Source organism: Symphalangus syndactylus, chromosome X (genome assembly GCF_028878055.3).
Source record: "Symphalangus syndactylus isolate Jambi chromosome X, NHGRI_mSymSyn1-v2.1_pri, whole genome shotgun sequence".
NCBI lineage: Eukaryota > Metazoa > Chordata > Mammalia > Primates > Hylobatidae > Symphalangus > Symphalangus syndactylus.
Window position 1 is genome coordinate 113,821,152 of NC_072447.2, and position 22,329 is coordinate 113,843,480.

The 22,329-nt window shown below is 40.6% G+C and overlaps 1 protein-coding gene across 17 annotated transcripts in view; it reads left to right on the top strand.

Moving 5' to 3' along the window:
- Positions 1–22,329, top strand: part of TMEM164 (transmembrane protein 164) — a 175,274-nt gene that overhangs the window by 83,202 nt on the left and 69,743 nt on the right. The window contains exon 1 of one of the 17 annotated variants that reach the window (XM_055268668.2): positions 578–783. The exons of the other annotated variants lie outside the window; for them this stretch is intronic. The gene's annotated coding sequence lies outside the window, so the exon portion shown is untranslated. Of the gene's footprint in view, positions 1–577; positions 784–22,329 lie in introns of those variants that run through there. 17 annotated transcript variants of the gene reach the window in all.

A 22,329-nucleotide genomic window follows, 5' to 3' on the forward strand; every position in this document is an offset into this window, starting at 1 on the left:
AGCTTTTTAGTTATTAACCACAGCACACTTACTCAATAAAAGAGCAGTCATTAGTCTGAGTCAACTGTTTCTACAGCCTCCAGTCTAAGATTCTTCCTTATCAGCTAGAGACCTGGGCTCAAGAATTCACAATGGGCTGGGAGCCTCTTAGAGAAACTAGCCTTTTGAGACTTTCTCTGACGTTGGGCTGTCTTGTTTCTTGTTGTTGTTTTTGAAACTGTCTCACTCTGTTGCCCAGGCTGGAGTGCAGTGGCGTGATCATGGCTCACTGCAGCCTCGACCTCTGAGTTGGGATATCTTGAAGGAATACATGAAGGAAAAGGGAACAGAGATTAAGGTTTCCCAGGCTTTGGGTTGTAATCAGACGGTTTAGCTGTATTCTGAACACCCAGCACTTAATGTGCTTGGTTATCCATGTGTATGTAGCAAGGGTGGGGGAACTCATGGAGTGAGTCACTGAGTGGTATGGTTTAAATGGCAGGAAACTCTTCCCTCACCCCGCCTTGGGTAAGAAAAGTGCATAGCAGCACGCTGACACACATCCCGCTGCTCCAGAAAGTGTACAGTACCCCTCTGCTCCCCACTGAAACCCTAAAGTTGCTCATCTTCATGTGTGCCAGGAAAGGAGTGGATCTGTGATGCAAGTAGGATCATTTGGTCATATCTGCTGACTCAGTCTAAAGAAGCTTTTGAAGGGGATGAGATGAAATTTCATCTGTGCTGCAGAGAGCAGGAGGTGCGTTGCTGGATGGAGAGAGGACTGTAGGTTGCATGTGAGCCAAGGTAGATGAGGGAAGTATGGGGGTAGGCATGGGGAACCGGGGCAGCCTGACACGTGATCTTGGCATTGCAAAACTGATATCCTGTTGGCCTTCGAGCCACATGATATTATGACAGTGCAGTATCCCCATGGCCTTTTCTTTTTCTAGATTTCATTTATGATACTCTCAGATTTTTAAAAAGCATGACTTTCCCCAGGAAGAAATTCAGACCTCAGATCTCTAGGACTGCTCTGAGGTCATGAGATAGACTCAGTCTGAACCTGTTGAGTTTAAATGTCTTGGAATGATTTTAGCATCTCAGTACCCCCTTTCCCAGTGCTCATCTGGTCAGCTGCTCTGGAACCTGAGGGATTCTAAACTGAGACTTAGTTTGGGGTCATATGCAGTTAAAAAGGGACAGTCTTTTGGCACCTTCACCTCAGAGGTGGCTGCTTTTTGGCTTAGCGTTGGACTCATCACTGAAAAAGATAGTTGAGAGGTTGTTTATGACCTGAGCTGCCTTATTAAGACTCAGTTATTGGCAAAGGAGTGAAGACTCTGCTTATAAATGCTGCAGATTTAAAGGGGAAAGAGGAAACCACAGTAAGTAAAGAGCAATTCAGGGAGACCAGTTTCTCTTTTTTATCCAGAATGCTGCTCAGGTATCTGCTTTCCTAGGAGCCACCTTATTGTCAGGTTCTGCCTTCGGTTTATGTGTATTCTTCCCTTAATTCTTAGAAGAGGGAAGATGCTTTCGGGTTGTTCACAGGTCTCTCTTCCCATTCCACATAAAATAGAAGCTGCCTACCTTTACATATACTCAGTTTTATCTTCTCCAAGTCTCCCAGAAGTTCTCTTTGAAAGTTCCTAGAGCAGGGACTGCTTTTATTTTTTTTCCTTCTCCTAGGCTTTAAGCATGTGTTTAGATGTATGTCATCATTGGGTAAAAGAAAGGCTAAAGATTCAGATAACTTTTCCCATCTGCGGAAACATGGAAAGCAGTACTCAGCAGAGGAATGAGGACTGATTATTTTGGCCTCTTTTTACTTTATCCAAGTGAAGAATCTACTGTGCTATATATTGGTCAAAAGCAATTCCAAAGGGTGGGGGAGGAAGCAGTATGGCATAATAGATAAGATTTGGGCAAGTTAGATAGGAGCTGTGCAGTTGGTAATGAAGAAGCAGAACTGTTTCTTTCTCATTATAAAAGTAATCCATGCTAATTGTAAGGAAAAGAAATAAAATATTATAGAAAGCAATAAAGAATACAGTAATAATAACTGATAATTCCTGTTAATATGTTGGTATAATTTCTTCTCAGTTTTCTGTAGGTATAGATTTCGGCTCACTGCAACCTCTGCCACCCAGGTTCAAGCGATTCTCCTGCCTAAGCTTCCCGAGTAGCTGAGATTACAGGCACTGCCACCGCACCCGGCTAATTTTTGTATTTTTAGTAGAGACAGGGTTTCACCATATTGGTCAGGTTGGTCTTGAACTCCTGACCTGATCCATCCGCCTCAGCCTCCCAAAGTGTTGGGATTACAGGCGTGAGCCACCATTTTTAGAAACAAAATAAAGATCATTCTACATATCATACTTTGTAATATTTAAAATATAGCATGATTGCTTACCCATCTAAGTATTCTTAACATGATTTCTTTATTTTTTTATTTTATTTTTTATTTATTTTTATTTTATTATTATACTTCAGGTTTTAGGGTACATGTGCACAATGTGCAGGTTTGTTACATATGTATCCATGTGCCATGTTGATTTCCTGCACCCATTAACTCGTCATTTAGCATTAGGTATATCTCCTAATGCTGTCCCTCCCCCCTCCCCCCAACCCACAACAGTCCCCGGAGTGTGATGTTCCCTTTCGTGTGTCCATGAGTTCTCATTGTTCAATTCCCACCTATGAGTGAGAACATGCAGTGTTTGGGTTTTTGTCCTTGCAATAGTTTACTGAGAATGATGTTTTCCAGTTTCATCCATGTCCCTACAAAGGACATGAACTCATCATTTTTTATGGCTGCATAGTATTCCATGGTGTGTATGTGCCACATTTTCTTAATCCAGTCTATCGTTGTTGGACATTTGGGTTGGTTCCAACTCTTTGCTATTGTGAATAGTGCCACAACAAACATACATGTGCATGTGTCTTTATAGCAGCATGATTTATAGTCCTTTGGGTATATACCCAGTAATGGGATGGCTGGGTCAAATGGTATTTCTAGTTCTAGATCCCTGAGGAATCGCCACACTGACTTCCACAATGGTTGAACTAGTTACAGTCCCACCAACAGTGTAAAAGTGTTCCTATTTCTCCACATCCTCTCCAGCACCTGTTGTTTCCTGACTTTTTAATGATCGCCATTCTAACTGGTGTGAGATGGTATCTCATTGTGGTTTTGATTTGCATTTCTCTGATGGCCAGTGATGATGAGCATTTTTGCATGTGTTTTTTGGCTGCATAAATGTCTTCTTTTGAGAAGTGTCTGTTCATGTCCTTTGCCCACTTTTTGATGGGGTTGTTTGTTTTTTTCTTGTAAATCCTTAACATGATTTCTGATGGCTACATAGTATTCCATTGTTTGGATGAACATAATATAATGTATTTAAACACTGTTCTGTTCAATTCAGCATTTGATTTATCGGATAGACATGTTTTGAAGGGATCTTGAATAGTACAGTGGAATTAGAGTTATAGTTGTGGTTCTGCTTAATTCTTAGCTCTGTGATCCTGAGTAAAGATTAAAGTCTTAGCTTCCATTTCCTCATCTGTAAAAGAATGCTATTAATAGTAACCACCCTCCTGAGTAACAATGATTAGATGGCATGACCCATGTAAATTTCTTAGCATGAAATCTAACATATACCAGGTACTCAATAATTGTTAGTAGTAATGCATAGCATTATACTTGTCTTGACACTTTGTCATCTGTGTACTCACTGTTAGAATTTGGGTCTCAAGGAAAGAAAATTGCTTTCATTCAGATAAGTAAAATTTCAGAATGAAAATTGCCTTTAGATAAGTAGCCTCTTTTACCAGTTGAGTACCTTCCAGATAGGGGCATTTGCCAACTTCCGGAATTTCACAGGGAAAAAAAATTTCTGCAGTCTCTGTGGTTATGTGGCCCCATTTGGTTCAGAACAAGGAAGTGGGAAACCACCAGCTGCAACCAGGGAATTACCTTTGTGTCCACAGGCAAAGCCAGCCAAGCCTCCCTGTTCTACTTATCTTTTTTTTTTCTTTACTTGCTTGTTTTTTATGTTCTTTTAGTCTGAATTTTTTTTTTTTTGAGCGGAGTCTTGCTCTGTTGCCTAGGCTAGAGTGCAGTGGCGCGATCTCAGCTCGCTGCAACCTCCGCCTCCTGGGTTCCAGCGATTCTCCTGCCTCGGCCTCCTGAGTAGCTGGGACTTCAGGTGCATGCTACCACACTCAGCTAATTTTTTGTATTTATTTTTTTTTTAGTAGAGGTGGGGTTTCACCATATTAACCAGGATGGTCTTGATCTCCTGACCTTGTGATCCTCCCGTCTCGGCCTCCCAAAGTGCTGGGATTACAGGCGTGAGCCACCGCACCTGGCCTGGAAATTTTTAAACATATGGAAAAGTGAACAGCGCAGTACATAGAATACTTGTATAGCTTCTGCTTAGTCTCAGCAGTTGTCCTACTTTCGTTATTTTTATTTATTTTTATTTTTTTTTATACTTTAAGTTCTAGGGTACATGTGCACAACATGCAGGTTTGTTACATATGTATACATGTGCCATGTTGGTGTGCTGCACCCATTAACTTGTCATTTACATTAGGTATATGTCCTAATGCTATCCCTCCCCCAGCCCCCGACCCCATGACAGGCCCCGGCGTGTGATGTTCCCCATCCTGTGTCCAAGTGTTCTCATTGTTCAATTCCCACCTGTGAGTGAGAACATGTGGTGTTTGGTTTTCTGTCCTTGCGATAGTTTGCTGAGAACGATGGTTTCTAGCTTCATCCATGTCCCTACAAAGGATATGAACTCATCCTTTTTTATGGCTGCATAGTATTCCATGGTCTATATGTGCCACATTTTCTTAATCCAGTCTATCATTGATGGACATTTGGGTTGGTTCCAAGTCTTCGCTATTATGAATAGTGCCACAATAAACATACATGTGCATGTGTCTTTATAGCAGCATGATTTATAATCCTTTGGGTATATACCCAGTAATGGGATGGTTGGGTCAAATGGTATTTCTAGTTCTAGACCCTTGAGGAATCGCCACACTGACTTCCACAATGGTTGAACTAGTTTACAGTCCCAACAGCAGTGTAAAAGTGTTCCTATTTCTCTACATCCTCTCTAGCACCTGTTGTTTCCTGACTTTTTAATGATGGCCGTTCTAACTGGTGTGAGATGGTATCTCATTGTGGTTTTGATTTGCATTTCTCTGATGGCCAGTGATGATGAGCATTTTTTCATGTGTCTTTTGGCTGCATAAATGTCTTCTTTTGAGAAGTGTCTGTTCATATCCTTTGCCCACTTTTTGATGGGGTTTAATTTTTTCTTGTAAATTTGTTTAAGTTCATTGTAGATTCTGGATATTAGCCCTTTGTCAGATGAGTAGATTGTAAAAATTTTCTCCCATTCTGTAGGTTGCCTGTTCACTCTGATGTTGGTTTCTTTTGCTGTGCAGAAACTCTTTCGTTTAATTAGATCCCATTTGTGTATTTTGGCTTTTGTTGCCATTGCTTTTGGTGTTTTAGACATGAAGTCCTTGCCCATGCCTATGTCCTGAATCGTATTGCCTAGGTTTTCTTCTAGGGTTTTTATGGTTTCAGATCTAACATTTAAGTCTTTAATCCATCTTGAATCAATTTTTGCATAAGGTGTAAGGAAGGGATCCAGTTTCAGCTTTCTACATATGGCTAGCCAGTTTTCCCAGCATCATTTATTAAATAGGGAATCCTTTCCGCATTTCTTTTTTTTGTCAGGTTTGTCAAAGATCAGATGGTTGTAGATGTGTGGCGCTATTTCTGAGGGCTCTGTTCTGTTCCAATGGTCTATATCTCTGTTTTGGTACCAATACCATGCTGTTTTGGTTACTGTAGCCTTGTAGTATAGTTTGAAGTCAGGTAGCATGATGCCTCCAGCTTTGTTCTTTTGGCTTAGGATTGTTTTGGCAATGCAGGCTCTTTTTTGGTTCCATATGAACTTTAAAGTAGTTTTTTCCAATTCTGTGAAGAAAGTCATTGGTAGCTTGATGGGGATGGCATTGAATCTATAAATTACCTTGGGCAGTATGGCTATTTTCACGATATTGATTCTTCCTATCCATGAGCATGGAATATTCTTCCATTTGTTTGTGTCCTCTTTTATTTCACTGAGCAGTGGTTTGTAGTTCTCCTTGAAGAGGTCCTTCATATCCCTTGTAAGTTGGATTCCTGGGTATTTTATTCTCTTTGAAGCAATTGTGAATGGGAGTTCACTCATGATTTGGCTCTCTGTTTGTCTGTTGTTGGTGTATAGGAATGCTTGTGATTTTTGCACATTGATTTTGTATCCTGAGACTTTGCTGAAGTTGCCTATCAGCTTAAGGAGATTTTGGGCTGAGACGATGGGTTTTTCTAGATATACAATCATGTCATCTGCAAACAGGGACAATTTGACTTCCTCTTTTCCTAATTGAAAACCCTTTATTTCTTTCTCCTGCCTGATTGCCCTGGCCAGAACTTCCAACACTATGTTGAATAGGAGTGGTGAGAGAGGGCATCCCTGTCTTGTGCCAGTTTTCAAAGGGAATGCTTCCAGTTTATGCTCATTCAGTATGATATTGGCTGTGAGTTTCTCATAAATAGCTCTTATTATTTTGAGATACATCCAATCAATACCTAGTTTATTGAGAATTTTTAGCATGAAGTGCTGTTGAATTTTGTCAAAGGCCTTTTCTGCATCTGTTGAGATAATCATGTGGTTTTTGTCTTTGGTTCTGTTTATATGATGATTACGTTTATTGATTTGCGTGTGTTGAACCAGCCTTGCATCACAGGGATGAAGCCAACTTGATCGTGATGGATAAGCTTTTGGATGTGTTGCTGGATTCGGTTTGCCAGTATTTTATTGAGGATTTTTGCATCGATGTTCATCAGGGATATTGGTCTAAAATTCTCTTTTTTTGTTGTGTCTCTGCCAGGCTTTGGTATCAGGATGATGCTGGCCTCATAAAATAAGTTAGGGAAGATTCCCTCTTTTTCTATTGATTGGAATAGCTCCTCTTTGTACCTCTGGTAGAATTTAGCTGTGAATTCATCTGGTCCTGGACTTTTTTTGTTTGGTAGGCTATTAATTATTGCCTCAATTTCAGATCCTGTTATTGGTATATTCAGGGATTCAACTTCTTCCTGGTTTATTCTTGGGAGGGTGTATGTGTCCAGGAATTTATCCATTTCTTCTAGATTTTCTAGTTTATTTATGTAGAGGTCTTTATAGTATTCTCTGATAGTTTGTATTTCTGTGGATTCTGTGGTGATATCCCCTTTATCATTTTTTATTGCGTCTATTTGATTCTTCTCTCTTTTCTTCTTTATTAGGCTTGATAGTGGTCTATCAGTTTTGTTGATCTTTTCAGAAAACCAGCTCCTGGATTCATTGATTTTTTGAAGGGTTTTTTGTGCCTCTATCTCCTTCAGTTCTCCTCTGATCTTATTTATTTCTTACCTTCTGCTAGGTTTTGAATGTGTTTGCTCTTGCTTCTCTAGTTCTTTTAATTATGATTTTAGTGTCAATTTTAGATCTTTCCTGCTTTCTCTTGTGGGCATTTAGTGCTATAAATTTTCCTCTACACTCTGCTTTAAATGTGTCCCAGAGATTCTGGTATGTTATGTCTTTGTTCTCATTGGTTTCCAAGAACATCTTTATTTCTGCCTTCATTTCGTTATGTACCCAGTAGTCACTCAGGAGCAGGTTGTTCAGTTTCCATGTAGTTGAGCGGTTTTGAGTGAAATTCTTAATCCTGAGTTCTAGTTTGATTGCACTGTGGTCTGAGAGACAGTTTGTTATAATTTCTCTTCTTTTACATTTGCTGAGGAGTGTTTTACTTCCAACTATGTGGTCAATTTTGGAATAAGTGTGATGTGGTATTCAGAAGAATGTATATTCTGTTGATTTGGGGTGGAGAGTTCTGTAGATGTCTATTAAGTCTGCTTGGTGCAGAGCTAAGTTTAATTCCTGGATATTCTTATTAACTTTCTGTCTCATTGATCTGTCTCATTGATGTTGACAGTGGGGAGTTAAAGTCTGCCATTATTATTGTGTGGGAGTCTAAGTCTCTTTGTACGTCTCTAAGGACTTGCTTTATGAATCTGGGTGCTCCTGTAGTGGCTGCATATATATTTAGAATGGTTAGCTCTTCTTGTTGAATTGATCCCTTTACCATTATGTAATGGCCTTCTTTGTCTCTTTTGATCTTTGTTGGTTTAAAGTCTGTTTTATCAGAGAGTAGGATTGCAACCCCTGCTTTTGTTTTCCATTTGCTTGGTAGATCTTCCTCCGTCCCTTTATTTTGATCCTGTGTGTGTCTGTGCACGTGAGATGGGTCTCCTGAATACAGCACACTGATGGATCTTGACTCTTTATCCAATTTGCCAGTCTGTGTCTTTTAATTGGAGCATTTGGCCCATTTACATTTAAGGTTAATATTGTTATATGTGAATTTCATCCTGTCATTATGATGTTAGCTGGTTATTTTGCTTGTTAGTTGATGCAGTTTCTTCCTAGCATCGAAGGTCTTTACAATTTGGCATGTTTTTGCAGTGGCTGGTACTGGTTGTTTCTTTCCATGTTTAGTGTTTCTTTCAGGAGCTCTTGTAAGACAGGCCTGGTGGTGAGAAAATCAGCATTTGCTTGTCTGTAAAGGATTTTATTTCTCCTTCACTTATGAAGCTTAGTTTGGCTGGATATGAAATTCTGAGTTGAAAATTCTTTTCTTTACGAATGTTGAATATTGGCCCCCATTCTCTTCTGGCTTGTAGAGGTTCTGCTGCAAGATCTGCTGTTAGTCTGATTTGCTTCCCTTTGTGGGTAGCCTGACCTTTCTCTCTGGCTGCCCTTAACATTTTTTTCTTCATTTCAACTTTGGTGAATCTGACAATTATGTGTCTTGGATTTGCTCTTCTTGAGGAGTATCTTTGCGGTGTTCTCTGTATTTCCTGAATTTGAATGTTGGCCTGCCTTGCTAGGTTGGGGAAGTTCTCCTGGATAATATCCTGCAGAGTGTTTTCCAGCTTGGCTCCATTCTCCCCATCACTTTCAGGTACACCAATCAGATGTAGAGTTGGTCTTTTCACATAGTCCCATATTTCTTGGGGGCTTTGTTCGTTTCTTTTTATTGTTTTTTCTCTAAACTTCTTGCTGCATTTCACTCATTTGATCTTTAATCACTAATACCCTTTCTGCCACTTGATTGAATCAGCTACTGAAGCTTGTGCATGCGTCACCAATTCTCATGCCATGGTTTTGAGCTCCATCAGGTCATTTATGGTCTTCTCTACACTGTTTATTCTAGTTAGCCATTCGTCTAATCTTTTTTCAAGGTTTTTAGCTTCTTTGCGATGGGTTCGAACATCCTCTTTAGCTTGGAGAAGTTTGTTATTACCGATTGTCTGAAGCCTTCTGCTCTCAACTTGTCAAAGTCATTCTCCGTCCAGCTTTCTTTCATTGCTGGTGAGGAGCTATGTTCCTTTGGAGGAGGAGAGGTGCTCTGATTTTTGGAACGTTCAGCTTTTCTGCTCTGGTTTCTCCCCATCTTTGTGGTTTATCTACCTTTGGTCTTTGATGATGGTGACGTACAGATGGGGTTTTGGTGTGGATGTCCTTTCTGTTTGTTAGTTTTCCTTCTAACAGTCAGGACCCTCAGCTGCAGGTCTGTTGGAGTTTGCTGGAGTTCCACTCCAGAACCTGTTTGCCTGGGTATCACCAGCGGAGGCTGCAGAACAGCAAATATTGCAGAACAGCAGATGTTCCTGCCTGATCCTTCCTCTGGAAGCTTCCTCTCAGAGGGGCACCAGGCAGAAGGAGGTGTCAATCGGCCCCTACTGAGAGGTGCCACCTAGTTAGGCTACTTGGGGGTCAGGGACCCACTTGAGGAGGCAGTCTGTCCATTCTCAGATCTCAGACTCCATGCTGGGAGAACCACTACTCTCTTTAAAGCTGTCAGAAAGGGACATTTAAGTCTGCAGAAGTTTCTGCTGCCTTTTGTTCAGCTATGCCCTGCCCCCAGAGGTGGAGTCTACAGAAGCAGGCAGGCCTCCTTCAGCTGGAGTGGGCTTCACCCAGTTCGAGCTTCCTGCCTGCTTTGTTTACCTACTCAAGCCTCAGCAATGGCAGATGCCTCTCCCCCAGCCTTGCTGCCACCTTGCAGTTCTATCTCAGACTGCTATGCTAGCAGTGAGCGAGGTTCTGTGGGCATGGGACCCTTTGAGCCAGGTGCAAGATATAATCTCCTGGTGTGCTGTTTGCTAAGACCATTGGAAAAGCGCAGTATTAGGGTGGGAGTGTCCCAATTTTCCATGTACCGTCTGTCACGGCCTCCCTTGGCTAGGAAAGGGAATTCCCCGACCCCTTGTGCTTCCCAGGTGAGGCGATGCCCCTCCCTGCTTAGGCTCACGCTTCGTGGGCTGCACCCACTGTCCGACAGTCCCCAGTGAGATGAACCCGGTACCTCAGTTGGAAATGCAGAAATCACCGGTCTTCTGCATTGCTCACACTGGGAGCTGTAGACTGGAGCTCTTCCTATTCAGCCATCTTGGATGGGCAAGCGTCCTACTTTCTTATATGTGAATTCTGAAATGCAAGGTCCTAACTGCACTCCCTGCCACAAGACAGACAGGATTGTGCTACAGGACCTCACAAAGTGGGAAAAAAGTGTATACACTCTTAGATCCAAGGGTTTATAGAAACAGAAAGTCAGTGCGGAAGGACTCTGGACTCTGGGATGGTAGAAATAGAAATAGGTTTTATTTTATTTTTTCAGACAGAGTCTCACTTTGTGCCCAGGCTGGAGAGCAGTGGCACGATCTTGGCTCACTTCAGCCTCTGCCTCCTGAGTGGCTGGGATTACAGATCCATGCCATCATGACCACCTAATTTTTGTATTTTTAGTAGAGATGGGATTTCACCATGTTGGCCAGGCTGGTCTCAAACTCCTGACCTCAAATGATTTGCCTGCCTTGGCCTCCCAAAGTGCTCAGATTACAGGCATGAGCCACTGTGCCCAGCCAGATCTTTTGTTTTTATAATACAAATCAGAGAAAGTAAATCTCAGTGTCTGGCTGAAGGAAAAATGTAGCTCCAGATGTCCATCAACATGACAATGGGTAACTACCTTGTGGTATATTCATAAAAGTGAATAATATTCAGCAGTGAAAAACAGATGAAGTAGAGCTACATGTATAAACATGGATAATTAGAAGTTAAGTGAAAAATGTAATTTGCCTAATGATCTTTCTGTATACAATTTACCATTTATTTAAGGGTATAAACATGAAACAACACTATATGTGATTTGTGGATACATACAAACATAATAAATATATAAAAACGTGGGCAACAAGGAAGTCAACTACTTTAGAGTAGAGGTTCCCCTTGTAGATGGTTGGGGGAGATGAATCGTATTCAGGAAGGATACATAGAGGACAACTGAATCAATAATATTCTAATTTATTAAAGCTGTATGGTAGGTGCAGAGGTGCTCATTTTTAAAATATTTTGCTGTATGTTTAAAACTTTTGGTGTAAATAAAAAACCAGGGCAAAAAAACGTTTAAAATGCTCAGAATCCTGGATCACTTATTTTGTGAGTATGAAAGCTGAGACTGGGAGAGTTCAGTGTTTTGCTTCTCATGTACATTTTTGAATTTTGTTCAATTATCATACAGCCAAATTGGCTTTTTTGGGAATAAAGTTCTATGAATCTTAAGACATGTATAGATTATTATAATTACTACCACAGACAGGGTTTAGAACTGCTCCATCACTAATAAAACCTCTCATACTCTTCCTTTAGTGTGACATCCAGATTTCTAAACCCTGGCAACCACTGACCAGTTCTGCATCACTGTAGTTTTGTCCTTTGGAGAATGTCATACTAATGGAACCTTACAGTATGTAACCTTTAGAGAGTGGCTTTGTTTACTTAGCATAATGCCTTTGAGATTCATCTGAGTCGATACATGTATCAATTGTTTATTCCTTTTTATTTCTGAGTGGTTTTCCATGGTCTGTAGGTACCACAGTTTGTTTATCCATTCAGCCATTGAAGGGTACCTGGACTGCTTCCAGATTTTGTCTATTATGAATAGAGTTGCTGTAAACATTGGTGTAGAGGGTTCCATGTAAACATAAGTTTTCATCTTAGTAGTGAGCCAGGAGCAGAATTATTGAGTTGTAGGGTAAGTACTAGTATTTTTAACTTATAAAAGTTTTTTCTTTTTTTTAATAAAAAAAATCTTTATAAGATACCATCAAATAGTTTTCCAAATCAGTACTTTTACATTTACATTCCCACCAACAGTGTATGAGAATTCCGGTTTCTCCACATTGCTATTGTCTTTTTTTTGTTGTTATTATAGCAATTCAGGTGAGAAGTGGCATCTTATTATGGTTTTAGTTTGTATTTCTCTAATGGTAGGGAACATATTTTTATCTGCTTATTTGCCATGAAAACAACAACATATTCAAAAACAACTTCTTTTGGTGAAGTGTCTGTTTTTGTTTTTTTGCCCTTTTTTTTTCTTTCTTTCTTTTTTTTTTTGACAGGGAGTCTCGCTTTGCTGCCCAGGCGCAATCTTGGCTCACTGCAGGCCCCGACTCCTGGATTCACACCATTCTCCTGTCTCAGCCACCTGAGTAGCTGGGACTACAAGGTGCCCGCCACCATGCCTGGCTAATTTTTTTTTTTTTTTTTGTATTTTTAGTAGAGACGGGGTTTCATCGTGTTAGCCAGGATGGTCTCGATCTCCTGACCTTGTGATCTGCCCACCTCGGCCTCCCAAAGTGCTGGGATTACAGGCGTGAGCCACTGCGCCTGGCCGGGTTGTGTGTTTTCTTATTGTTGAATTTGAGGATTCTTTATATATTCTGGATAAAAGTTCTTTGCTGGATTTGTGATTTGCAAATATTTTATCCCATGTTATATGTTATATAGCTTGTCTTTTCATTGTCTTAAAGTGTCTTTCACAGATGAAAAGTTTTTCATTTTGATTAATGTCAGTTTATCATTTTTTTCTTTTATGTATTGTGTTTTTGGTGTCATGTCTAAGAACTGTTTGCTTAACTGAAGATCACAGATTTTTTCATACATTTCCTTCTAAGACTTTTATATTTTCTATTTAGATTTATGGCTTAGCTTTTATATAAGTTGTGAGGTTTAGGTTAAGTTTGTTATTTTACATATGAATGTCCAATTGCTTCAACCCCATTTACACTATTTTCAAAAATCAAATGATTATATTTGTGTGGGTCAAATTCTGGACTATTATGTTTCACTGATTGATGTGTCTATTCTTGGGCAATACTGCATTGTTTTGATTGCTGTAACTTTGTAGTAAGCCTTAAAATCAGGCAATGTGACTCCTTCATTATCTGCTTCTTTTACAGAATTATTTTAGCTATTCCAGTTTCTTTGAACTTCCATATACATTTTAGAGTCAGTCTATCTATAAAATATCCTGTTGGGATTTTGATCAGAATTGCTTTGACTCTATAGATCGTTTTGGTGAGAACTGACATCTTTCCTATGTTGAGCCTTTCAGTCCTTGTACAAGGTATGTCTTTCCATTTATTTAGGTCTTTTATTTTATCAGCATTTTGCCATTCTCAGCATATGGATCCTTTAAATATTTTGTTAGATTTATACCTAAGCATTTCAGTTTTTTCAAACATTTTAAGTGGTTCTTTCAAAAATTTTGGTTTTCAGTTGTACACTGCTACTATGTAGAAGTGATTGATTTTTGTGTGTTGACTTCGTATCCTGTGACCTTTAAACACTAATGTATTTTTTAGGAGCTTTTTTGTAGATTCCTTGGGATTTTCCATACATATAATCATGTCCATTGCAAATAAGGACAGTTTTACTTCTGCCTTTTCAATCTCTATTATTTTTGTTGCCTGATTTCCTCGCTAAAGCTGCCAGTCTAATAGTAGTGGTGAGAGTGGACATCCTTGTCATGTTTCTAATATTGTCAGGGGGAGCATTTAGTCTTTCACCATTAAGTATTAGATTAGGCGTAGTAATTTTAGGTGCCCTTTATCAGGTTGAGGAAGTTCCCTACTATTCCTAGTTTGATGACAATTTTTATCATGAATAGATACTGAATTTTGACAAAATACCCTTTCTGTATCAGTTGATATGATCACGTACTTTTTAGTCTTTTTTAGTCTTTTCAGCACTGATTTGGTGAATTATATTAATTGAATTTCAAATATTGAACTAACCTTGTATTACCAGGAGAAAATGCACTTGGTCATAGAGTATTATTCTTTCTTTTTTTTGAGACGGAGTTTTGCTCTGTTGCCCAGGCTGGAGTGCAGTGGCACAATCTTGGCTCACTGCAAGCTCCGCCTCCCAGGTTCACACCATTCTCCTGCCCCAGCCTCCAGAGTAGCTGGGACTACAGGTGCCCGCCACCACACCTGGCTAATTTTTGTATTTTTTTTTTTTTTTTTTTTTTAGTAGAGACGGGGTTTCACCTTGTTAGCCAGGATGGTCTTGATCTCCTGACCTCATGATCTGCCCACCTTGGCCTCCCAAAGTGTTGGGATTACAGGTGTGAGCCACCGTGCCTGGCCGAGTATTATTCTTTCTATACTGCTACTTTAGATTTGCTAAAATTTTACTGAGGATTTTTGTGTCTGTGTTCATGAGGGATATTGGTTCCTTCCTTCCTTCCTTCCTTCCTTCCTTCCTTCCTTCCTTCCTTCCTTCCTTCCTTCCTTCCTCTTCTTTCTGCTTCCTTCTTCTTCCCTCATCTTCTTCTTTTTCCTCTATTTTCTTCTTCTCTTCCTCTCCTTCCTCCCCACTACCCACCTCCTCTAGTTTGGGTATCTGGGTAATGTAGTGATGGACCATTCTGTTTAATTTATTGATGTGTTTATTCTTTCCCCTCTTCAACTCAAAATGAGAAATGTTTCCTTCTCTTTTATTTTCTGAACAAGATTGTATAAATATTTGGTAGAATTGGTCACTGAAACTATCTGATTCTGGAGATTTCTTATTCAGATGATTTTAACTATGAATTCAATTTATTTAGTAGGATTATTCAGGTTGTCTTTTTCATCTTGGGTGAGTTTTGGAGTTTGTGGTTTTTGAAGAATATGTCCATTTCATCTAAGTTGTCAAATTTATGTGCATAGAGTTGGTTGTATTCTTTTATAATTTTAATTGCTAGGGTTCTAATATCTTCTTTCATTGCTGATACTGTTAACTTTTTTCCTTCTCTCTTTTTATCCATGTCATTCTACCTAGAAGTTTATAAATTGTATTGACTTTTTTCAAAGACAAACTTTTGGTTTTATTGATTTTTTTTTTTTTTGAGACAGGGTCTCACTCTGTCACCCAAGCTGGAGTGCAGTGGCATGCTCATGGCTCACTGCAGCCTCAACCTCCTGGGCTCAAGTGATTCTCCCACCTCAGCCTTCCAAGTAGCTGGGACTACAGGCTTGCACCACTACACCCACTAATTTTTTAAATTTTTTTTGTAGAGACAAGGTTTCACCATGTTGCCCGGGCTGGTCTTGAACTCCTGGGCTCAAGTGATCCCCCCTGCCTTGGCCTCCCAAAGTGCTGGGATTACAGGCATGAGGCACTGTGCCCTGCCTCTCTGTTGTTTTTCTTTTCCATTTCATTGATCTCTGCTCTTTATTATTTCATTTTTTCTGCTTGCCTTGGATTTATTTTGCTCTTTTTTTTTTGATTCTTAAGGTGGGAGCTTAGATTGCTAATTTGAGACCATTCTTTTTGCCTAATATAAGAATTTCCGGCCGGGTGCAGTGGCTCATGCCTATAATCCTAGCACTTTGGGAGGCCGAGGTGGGTGGATTGCTTGAGGCCAGGGGTTCGAGACCAGCCTGGCCAACATGGTGAAACCCTGTCTCTACAAAAAAAAAAAAATACCACACACACACACACACCAAAAACTGGGCATGGTGGCGGGCACCTGTAATCTCCTACTTGGGAGGCTGAGGCAGGAGGATCACTTGAACCCAGGAGGCAGACGTTGTAGTGAGCCCACATCCTGCCACTGCACTCCCATCCTCCAGCCTGGGTGACAGAGTGAGACTGTCTTAAAAAAATTTTTTTTCCTGTTACTAGCATATTTTTGTTGCTGTTGTTCAGTTCAAAATATTTTATAATTTCCTTTGAGAATTCCTCTCTATGAATTTGCCTTTCCAGCCATCCAGAGAATTTGTCATCTGTTCCATATCTTTTTGTTCTTGGTTGTTATCGAGTACTAAATTGAAATAGAATTCATCTCGTGAAGGATCATAATAGCTTCATTTGTTATGAATAATGTGATATTCATTTACATTGATCTATTAAGGATAATACAACCACTGTATATTGAGTGCTTATTATATTCTAGGCACTACATTGATCACTTTACATGGTCTTATTTTATTAAATTCCCTAACCCTTTCAGTAGGTACTGTTATTAGTTCCATTAACAATTGTGAGGCAGTTGACACATATTTTAAGTGATTTGTCCATAGTCACTTGGCCAGTAAATGGTAGAGATGGGATGGAGTGTAGACTTGATTCCAAACCCCCTTAACCATTATACTACATTTCCTCTAGTTATTTCACTTCTTGCCTTCTCATAAAAATTGTTAGCTTTTTGAGGGCAGATACTGTGTCTTACTTATACTTATCTTCTTTTCCCTACAATACCTGCAACAATGTTAGGCACACAGTAATGGACTGACTAATGTTTGTGGAACTAAATTCAACAAAATTAACTGATCTAGAAGAGAATCAAAACCATGGTGCTTGCCATATTGCCTCAGATTCTTACCAGCTAAGCAGACTCAGTGTAGCATCCTATACAAAACCAGAAAAGCTTATAGGAAATATTTGTGTCAGTAATAATGGCTATCTTGTGTTCTTTTGTGATGATCAGTCAGATATGGCCACAAGAGTAGGCAGAGGAGAGGGTAAGGAAAAAACAAAGTTTATTATATTCACAGGTCCTAGAGACAAGAGGCCCGGGATACTAGGCAAGGCCACTTGGGAAAGACATTAGGGTGGTCAGGAGGCAGGAGATAGGAGCAAGGAGGAAGTTTTAGGCCACTGCCTTTATTGGGGTTTCCACAGAAAAAGCAGGGCAGGGCAGGACAGGGTGAATAGTTAAGGATTGGGTAGTTTGAATAATTTCAGCAGGCCCCTAAGCTGTAGGGCTGCACCCTAGTTGCCTGGTATCTGGCCCTGGGGCAATTAAGGAAGAGGAATATAGCCTCCTGGGGTGTAAGGGGCAGATAGAGGAGGTCTGGCTTTGGATTGATTAGTTTGCATATCAAAGGCATGTTTCTGGCTGAATACTTGCTGTCTCTAAGAATTGGCTGGAGGATGGGGGTGGGGCGGGGGGCAGGCTGTCTCTAGCCAGAAAGGTTTTTAAAGATATCAAAATATCACAATATACAGAAAACAAAATATATGCTGCATATCAAGCAATTCAACTTTTTCTTGTAATGTCATGACTTTTCTTTGCTTCTTGGGAGCACTTCCAGCATGACTGGTGGCACTTCATCTGGATCCCCTGGTGTTATTCAAGGGTTACAGTATCACACTATAAACAGGGATGGAAAACATGAGGGAAGGGTCGACCCTTGAACAACATGGGTTTGAGCTATGCAGGTCCACTTAGAAGCAGGTTTTTTCAATAAATGTATTGGAAAAAGTTTTGGGGATTTTTGACAATTTGAAAAAATTTGCAGGCAAGCCTTATAGCCTAGAAATATTGAAAAAGATTAAGAAAAGGTTAAGTATGTCATGAATGAATAAATATATGTAGACACTAGTGTATTCTATAGTTTACTATAAAATATACACAATCTATTATAAAAAGTTAAAATTTATCAAAGCTTATGTACACAAACACTTATAGACTGTACATTGTGCCATCGTAATTGAGAGATGTAAACAGATATAAAGATGCACTATTAAAACATAACTGCATAAAATTAACTGTAGTACATACTGTACTCCTGTAATAATTTTATAGCCGCCTCTTGCAGTGAGCTTAGGTGTTGTGAGTATCCCTTAGAATGCCCTGTGCCCCTAATCATCTCCGAATGGGCTTTTCTTTCTCCAGTAAATGGTTGATCCCAATAAAAAAGTGATCCTTGTGGTTCTCGCATTTTTTCATCGTGTTTAGTGCAATACCATAAATGTTGAGTAACACCAGAGGACCCATACAAAGTGCACTAGTCATACTGAAGTGCTCCCAAGAAGCAGAGAAAAGTTAAGACATTACAAGGAAAAGTTGAATTGCCTGATATGCACCATAGATTGAGGTCTGCAGCTGCAATTACCCACTATTTTAGACGACGATTCATCTTGTGAACAGATGATGCAAACTTATGGTATGGATAAATGTAGTACAGTATTCTAAATGTATTTTCTCTTCCTCATGACTTTCTTAATATTTTCTCTTCTCTGTAAGAATACAATATATAATACATATAACATACAACATTTGTGTTAATTGATCTCAGTAAGGCTTCTGGTCAACAGTAAGCTATTGGTAGTTAAGTTTTAGAGGAGTTAAAAGTTATGGGCCTATTTTAGACTGCTCAGGAAGTCAGTGCCCCTAACCTCCACATTGTTCAAAGATCGACTGTATATACAATACAATGACCAATACTCTGAGCTGGCAAGGAGGTTTATAAGTATGACTAACCAAATATAAGTCTGCCCCAAGCTCTGCTTTTTGATTCTGGCCTTCAGTCTGTCCATCTGCTTTCTCTGGACCTCTTTCTCATACTTTGAATTTTTTAAATAGTTTGTCTCTCATATGATTTTTTTTCTATTCCTTTTTCCCTTCTGGTCCTTCCTTCACTCCTTTCCCTTCCCCCTCCCTTCCTCCCTTCCTCCCTTCCTCTCTCCCTTCCTTCTTTCCTTCCTTCCTTCCATCCATCCATCCATCCATCCATCCATCCATCCATCCATCCATCTATCCATCTTGAGGCTTTAGGTGAATTCCTCACCATTTATTTAACAAGCATTTTATATGAGTCTTACTATATGCCATGCACATTTTAATGCATTTTTTAAATATAATTCCCTATAACAATCCTATGAGTTGGGTACTATTATGGTTCCTATTGTACAGATGAGGGAACTCCCTCACAGGACTTTCTAGTGGCTCTATAGCCATTTGCCACACCCATTACAAATTTTTGTGGCAGGCTGGAGGGGGGTATAAAGTTAAAACAAAAGCCTCTGCTTCTGAGTTGGTCAGTCATTTACCTGTAGAGCTGTGCTTTGTCTGTAAAGGGCAATGTAGTTGTGTGATCAGGATAGTTGCCACAGAACACACAAGGGGTTTAGGCATGACCTTCCTTGCCCCATTGGCACCCAAGAACTTTTTCCTTCCTGGCCTGCAGTCTGATACATACACACATAGAAACACAGACACACACACACACACACACACACACACACACACACAGAGAGAGAGAGAGAGAGAGAGAGAGAGAACATATGTAACATTCGTGCCATGGATTTAAAGCAGAGTACAATGGCAAAAATACAAGCTTGAAACTTGGTGACATCTGAGTGTGACTTCAGCCTCTGCCACTTATTGTCTGTTTGATCTTGGGCAGATCACTTAATCACTTGGAGCTTTGGTTTTCTCCACTATGAAATGAAGAAGATGATGGTGGTTATAATAAAAACTCTGATGACTGAATGAGATGATGTATTTGAATCCTTAGCCCAGTGATTTGCACGTAGAAATGTTCAATACATGTTAGAAATGTTTGTGATTATTAATATGCAAGGCTTCTTTATGTATTAAAGATAATTCACCCTCTAGCATATATATAGCTTGTATAAACTGAATTTTGAGAACCCAGAGCAGTGCTTGTCTTTATCTAGGGACTTAACTGTTTTGGATCTTGATGTTAGTTTTATCTTCATCTTTGGCTGTCCGTAGGTCCTGATCAGTTCCATCAACCTCAAGATTTAACTTTTGGTGTCCAAATGTCTAATTGGCCCTGTGCAAATGCTAACATTTCTTTTGAGGTCCATGGCAAAGCCTGGCACCAGAATCCAGCTTTTTTTTTTTTTTTTGAGATGCAGTCTCGCTTTGTCACCCAGGCTGGAGTGCAATGGCATGGTCTCGGCTCACTGCAACCTCTGTCTCCCAGGTTCAAGTGATTCTCCTGCCTCAGCCTCCTGAGTAGCTGGGACTACAGATGCCTGCCACCATGCCCAGCTAATTTTTGTATTTTTAGTAGAGACGGAGTTTCGCCATGTTGGCCAGGCTGGTCTTGGACTCTTGACCTCAAGTGATCCTCCCGCTTCAGCCTCCCAAAGTGCTGGGATTACAGGTGTGAGTCACCACGCCCAGGCTGTGGCATAAGAATCGCTTGAACTCAGGAGGCGGAGGTTGCAGTGAACCGAGATCATGCCACTGTACTACAGCCTGAACAACAGAGCAAGACTTGGGGAGGGGAAGGGAGGGGAGGGAAGAAGGGAAGAAGGGAAGGGAGACAGACTGAAAGATGTTACAAGGAGACCCCGGAGAATGGCACAGAAACCCCAAGACTGCTTTTCACTTCCCCTAGTCTAGTCCAGAATCCAGCTTTCATCTGGACTGTTGATGTGATTTTTTTTCCTCTCCCAGGGTGAGTCTTTATGTTGTGGCTGTCACATAGGAAGTCCCAGGGGCGGGGTTAAGCCAGATTCTACTTCACTGAAGGCCTGGAATGGCTGTTAATAGCTCCTGCTATAGACAGGCTTGAGCCAGAATTTTTAGTACTCCATTTGTCAGACATGAGGTGCCACCTTGAATGACACTGCTGATAAAGGGTCGTGGTAACCTGGCCAGCCCCAGGGAGGTTGGAGTGACGTTGCATTGGTGTGCCTCTTCCCTTTTATGGACCAGGCCAAGCCCTATTAACCTGAAGGAGTGTGATGGCCTTGTGTAGCCAAACAGCCTTTTCCACTTTAGTCATCCTTTGAAATCTTATTAAGCCAGGGGCAGGGAATGAAGAAGGAGGTGGAGAGACTCTTGAAACTAAAAAGAAGGAAAGAGGAACATTCTAACCCTCCACCTGAGGTCATACTTTGGCAGGAGGAAGGGACCAGGGAATTTTATACAAGGCAGCAAGAGAGATATAAGAGTTTGGGGTCTGGAGTCAGATAAACCTGGTTTTGAATTCTGACTCTACTCTCTTATGTGTGGTGTTGACCAGATCACCTCACTTCTCTGAAACTCGTTTCCTTATCAACAAAATGGGAAAAGTAATTGTACCTATCTCGGAAGATTGGTATAAAAATTAAGCAAGAAAGTTCATGTAAAGCAGTTAATCAGATATTTACCTGGAATATTATTATTTTTCTTCTGGTTCTTGATTAAGGATGCCTGGAATATATTAAGTGCACACCATCACTATTCGCAAAGTTTTGGTGACAAAGAACAATAGGAAGAAACAGACTAGGGGAAGTGAAAAGCAGTCTTGGGGTTTCTGTGCCATTCTCCGGGGTCTCCTTGTAACATCTTTCAGTCTGTCTCCCTTCCCTTCTTCCCTTCTTCCCTTCTTCCCTCCCCTCCCCTCCCCTCCCTTCCCCTCCCCAAGTCTTGCTCTGTTGCTCAGGCTGTATGTAGTACAGTGGCATGATCTCGGTTCACTGCAACCTCCGCCTCCTGAGTTCAAGCGATTCTTGTGCCTCAGCCTCCCGAGTACCCGAGGTTACAGGCGCCTGCCACCATGCCTGGCTAATTTTTGTATTTTTAGTAGAGATGGGGTTTTGCCATATTGTCTAGGGTGGTCTTGAACTCTCGACCTCAGGTGATCTGCCAGCCTCTGCCTCCCAAAGTGCTGGGATTACAGGCATGAGCCACCGCATCCAGCCATATCTCTTAGTGTTACAAATACATCTGTGAGTGCCAAGAGAAGAGCTAAAGTTCTAGGGAGTCTTCAACATGTGAACTGTTTTCCCAGCCAGGGCATAGGAGGTATGCTGTGTGTGTGTGTGTGTGTGTGTGTGTGTGTGTGTGTGTGTGTGTGTGTGACAGATTGAGTTTGACATCGACCCCCAGCCAGGGCATAGGAGGTATGCTGTGTGTGTGTGTGTGTGTGTGTGTGTGTGTGTGTGTGTGACAGATTGAGACTGACATCGACCCCCAGCTAGTGTTGAGGTCTAAGAGGCATGTTGCCTCGGCGGTGGTTGTCCATGACCCATCAAATCAACGTTTCTTTAAGAGGAACAGACTGTCATTCTTTTCATCTCTCTTAGTAGTAAAGAACCATTTGCCTTTAATAATGAAGGAAGCTACTTAAATCCATCCCCAGAGCCCTCACAA